The sequence below is a fragment of the Bison bison genome, unplaced genomic scaffold, assembly GCF_000754665.1.
Source record: "Bison bison bison isolate TAMUID 2011002044 unplaced genomic scaffold, Bison_UMD1.0 scf7180017864213, whole genome shotgun sequence".
Lineage (NCBI taxonomy): Eukaryota > Metazoa > Chordata > Mammalia > Artiodactyla > Bovidae > Bison > Bison bison.
Genome location: NW_011494785.1, coordinates 3,786,362 through 3,791,620, shown reverse-complemented (window position 1 = coordinate 3,791,620; position 5,259 = coordinate 3,786,362).

The window sequence follows — 5,259 nt, the reverse complement described above, 5'->3', positions numbered from 1 at the left end:
TCCCCCAGCTGGTCTCTCAGTTCTGAGTTCCTCACCCCTGCTCGCTGTCTCCAGCCAGCTCTCCATGTGTCATGGGCCAGGCTGGAGTAGAAACATCTGAACGTGGCCCCCTCCTCCTTGCCAGTTGCCTGCCGTCCAGAGGAGGAACTGGGCCCTCTCCCTGAAGGGCACAGCTCAACAACCCAGAGCAAGACCCAGAGTTGTGTGTCTCCTTCCTCTTGCTGTACTAGGGTCTCTGCTGCAGGGACCTCATCTGCTGAGCTGGCCCATTCTAAGTATTTCCCGGTCATGCCTGAGCCTTCTCCTGGAACTCCTAGATCTCAGCTGATTTATCCCTTTCTACTCTTAAAAAAATCCAGTTTTAAAACAGCTAGCACCAGGAATTCCCTGGTGGTCCAGTGAGTATGACTCTGAGCTCCCAGTGCAGGGGACGCAGGTTTGTTTCCTGCTTGGGGAACTAAGATACCACATGCTTTGTGGCCTGGCCATATAAAATTTAAAAATTTTTTTAACTTAAAAATTAAAAAAAAAAGGAAGACAGCTCTGGGCCATGGCACGTGCATGCGTGTGTGTGTGTGTGTGTGTGTGTGTTAGTTGCTCAGTCGTGTCTGACTCTTTGTGACACCATGGACTACAGCTCACTAGAGTCCTCTGTCCATGGAATTCTCCAGGCAAGAATACTGGAGTGGGTAGCCATTCCCGTCTCCAGGGTATGTTCCCGATCCAGGGATCAAACCAGAGTCTCCTGCATTGCAGATGGATTCTTTATCATCTGAGCCACTAAGGAAGCCCTCTATGGCACATACCTCATGCTAAAAAAAAAAAAAAAGCTAGCATTTATTGAGTGCCTACCATATACCAGATACCTTTGCACACATGACGTCACTGAATCCTCCCAACCACCCTAAGGGGCTTCCCTTATGTCTCAGCTGGTAAAGAATACACCTGCTATGCGGGAGACCTGGGTTTGATCCCTGGGTTGGGAAGATCCCCTGGAGAAAGGAAAGGCTACCCAGTCCAGTATTCTGGCCTGGAGAATTCCGTGGACTGATAGTCCATGGTGTCGAAAGAGTCAGACACGACTGAGCGACTTTCAAAACCATCCTAAGAGCTGAGTGCTGCTGTTGTCCCCATTGGACAGATGAGAAATTGAGGATCCCAAAGCTTCAGTAGTTGCACCAGGGTAGCAGGGTTTGTATATGACCAAGCCAGGACCTGAACCCAGATTTGAGTCGCTCTGTGTGTGCTCTCTATGCCAAAGCCTTTGACTGTGTGGATCACAATCAACTGTGGAAAATTCTGAAAGAGATGGGAATCCCAGACCACCTGATCTGCCTCTTAAGAAACCTGTATGCCGGTCAGGAAGCAACAGTTAGAACTGGACATGGAACAACAGACTGGTTCCAAATAGGAAAAGGAGAACGTCACGGCTGTATATTGTCACCCTGCTTATTTAACTTCTATGCAGAGTACATCATGAGAAACGCTGGGCTGGAAGAATCACAAGCTGGAATCAAGATTGCCGGGAGAAACATCAATAACCTCAGATATGCAGATGACACCACCCTTATGGCAGAAAGTGAAGAGGAACTAAAAAGCCTCTTGATGAAAGTGAAAGTGGAGAGTGAAAAAGTTGGCTTAAAGCTCAACATTCAGAAAACGAAGATCATGGCATCTGGTCCCATCACTTCATGGGAAATAGATGGGTAAACAGTGGAAACAGTGTCAGATGTTATTTTGGGGGCTCCAAAATCACTGCAGATGGTGATTGCAGCCATGAACTTAAAAGATGCTTACTCCTTAGAAGGAAAGTTATGACCAACATAGACAGTATATTCAAAAGCAGAGACATTACTTTGCCAACAAAGGTCTGTCTAGTCAAGGCTATGGTTTTTCCAGTGGTCATGTATGGATGTGAGAGTTGGACTGTGAAGAAAGCTGAGCGCCGAAGAATTGATGCTTTTTGAACTGTGGGGTTGAGAGTCCCTTGGACTGCAAGGAGATCCAACCACTCCATCCTAAAGGAGATCAGTCCTGGGTGTTCTTTGGAAGGGATGATCCTAAAGCTGAAACTCCAGCACTTGGCCACCTCATGCAAAGAGTTGACTCATTGGAAAAGACTCTGATGCTGGGAGGGATTGGGGGCAGGAGGAGAAGGGGACAACAGAGGATGAGACGGCTGGATGGCATCACCGACTAGATGGACATGAGTTTGAGTGAATTCCAGGAGTTGGTGATGGACAGGGAGACCTGGTGTGCTGCGATTCATGGGGTCGCAGTGTTGGACATGACTGAGTGACTGAACTGAACTGAACTGAACTGAGTGTGCTCTCAGTAGGTCTCCTTTAAAACCTCCCTTTGTATTTTCACAGTAAGTGAAATGAGGCTTCCCTGGTGACTCAGACGGTAAAGAATCTACCTGCAGTGGGGGACACCCGGGTTCGATCCCTGGATTGGGAAGACCTTCTGGAGAAGGGAATGGCTACCCACTCCTGGTGGGCTGCAATCCGTGGGGTTGCAGAGTGGGACACGACTGAGCGACTAACACTTTCACTTTCAATAAGTGAGATGGAGAGAGAAATCCCACCGTCGGCTTGCTGAGGCTCCTCTGATATAAGTGCTCCCTCCACCTCCCAACCCCGACCCAGGGTCTCCTGTTTGGGTCACACCACCCTGATTTGTCCTGCTGTGTAAATGCTCCTGGTCCCTCCATATGGACGCCTCCTCCAGCCAAGGCAGCGCCTTACCTTCAGGTAGAATCACTTTAGGGGAGGAGCCTTGGGGACTAGAGTGTTCATACCGCCCCCTCCCACCCCCTGTGATAGCTGAGGACACTGAGGCCTGGAGAAGGGGGAGGTCAGCACCAGCACCGGCAGGCGGCCTGCGTCCAGAGGACAGGCACTTTGGTCTCCATCTCCCATCTGCAGACAGTAAAAGCCTGCACCCTGTGTGTCCACCACCTTGATGTCCACAGACCCCTTTCTCTGTCCTCCCCCACCCTTCTCTCGGTTCCAGACCGAAAAACATCGTCCTTCACAGACAGCTGGCTTCCCTGTTTTTTAAAAATATAGATACATTTACTTATTTGGCTGTTCTGGGTCTTAGTTGCGGCATGTGGGATCTAGTCCCCTGACCAGGGATTGAACTTGGGCCCCCTGCTTTGGGAGTACAGAGTCTTAGCAGATGGACCACCAGGGAAGTCCCTTGCTTTGTTTCTTAATCACTGCAAATGTAATCTCTAAAAATCTCCTTTCTTAAGGCCTCTCAAAGGCAGTAAATTCTTTAAGAATGCCTGATCTGATGCACTTCCTCTCGCTACACAGATTAAGATCGTTTCCTCGTTCGGAGTCCGATGAAATGGATTTGAAACCCTTTTTGTTATCCATCAGAAATACTTACTGGAATGATAAGTCATTTTCATGGTCACGTTATGGGTTAAAAGATACATGAATAGGTAAAGATGACCTTTCAGAGGAGAAAACAAACTAACCCAGGAAGTAGTGAGGTTAGAGAAATCTCTAGGCCTTCCCTTCCTGGGAGTGAAAGGAGAACCTCTATAATATTCAAACAAGCAGTTTTCAGCAAACGGAGCAAAAATTTGTTTCTTCTTCTAAAATTGGACAAAAGCTGGTCCTCATGGTAGCTTGCATTTTGTTGTTCTGAAAGTATTATCTTAGTCATGTTTATTTCTTTCCTTTTTTTTTTTCGGCCATGCCATATGGCTTGTGGGATCTCAGTTCCTCGACGCAGGGATTAAACCCCGGGCGAGGAGCCTGGTAGGCTGCAGCCCCTGGGGTCGCAAAGAGTCAGACACGACTGAGCGACTTCCCTTTTACTTTTCACTTTCATGCATTGGAGAAGGAAATGGCAACCCACTCCAGTGTTCTTGCCTGGAGACTCCCAGGGACGGGGGAGCCTGGTGGGCTGCCGTCTAGGGGGTCACACAGAGTCGGACACGACTGAAGCGACTTAGCAGCAGCAGTATGGTGTAAAAGTTCAGAACCCTAACCATCAGGGAACTCCCAAACACGGAATTCCCATGTTCTTTTCCTTAAATAATAAAGCTTAGAGCTTTTATCCTCTAAAAGTATTCCCTTGGACGTTTCTCTCTTCAGCCTAGTTGCACGAACCTCCTGCTCAAGGGTCAGGGGAAGCGGGGGGCAGGGAAGGGCCCCACCTTCTCACTCCCTGGACCATAGGCCAGGCTCTCTCGGGGGGACAAAGTTTGGGGGGACCACACTTCACTTCCTGCACCAACGAATCCCTTCCTTCCTTTGTCCCCTGACGCCAGTGGTAGAAGCCACAACGGACGTGGTTCAAATCCCAACTGTGCCATCGACCGGTCCGGGGACCGTCATTCATCATCTCTGAGCCTCGTGTATAAGTAACATGGAACAACAATATTTTATAAGCTTTCCATGAGAATTAAATCATACCTGTATCTATTGCACACAGCAGGCTCTCAGCACAGGACAGCTAGCATTCTCCTTCCCTCTTGTGGGTGGGGAACACAAAACAGAGTCACAGAGGGAGCAGGGGTTCTCTAATCAGCTCCGACATCCAGCAGCCTGTCTGGAGGTGGCCCAGCCTGGCCTGGCTCCCAGGGAAGCAGCCCCGGGGCTGAGCATCCGTCATGACTCCCCAGGTCACAGGAGAGACCATCTTAGAGGACAGCTAGGCCTGAGCGGAAGCACACGGGAGATTGCTCCAGACACAAGTCCCATGTCCCACAGAGCAGAAGGCGGACACCAGCACAGGACAGAACTTTCCTGATGCCCACTGGAGTTAGGGGGACCGCCCCTACCCAGCGAACCGCCCCCCTACATGGCATCTGCTCCATCTCTTGTGCCCCCAGATTCCAGCAGGGAAGACTCAGGGGCACGGAGCGCACAGAGGGGTAAAATGACAGGGGGTCTGGGGGTGGAAGACCACCGTCTCTGGCTCTGGGACCAAATTCTCTGCCCTCTCCATTGAGGCCACCATCAGGGATGGAGTCGGCCAAGATGGGCTCTCCTGTGACAAGCTGGGGACCCTCAGAAAACAGGAGCCCAAATAAGGATGACCAGCCACTCCCCACTCCCGCTGCTCTACACCACCCGCAGTTTGCTACACCCACAGTGGATGGTGGTCTTCGACCCCCAGGACTCCCACCCAGGCTCCGCTCCAGGACAGCACATCGCAGGGGGCAGTCTGCACAGCCCTGGCTCAGGGGCCGGACCCCAACCCCTGCAAAGGCCTCTGAGCCAGGGCTGTGCAGAC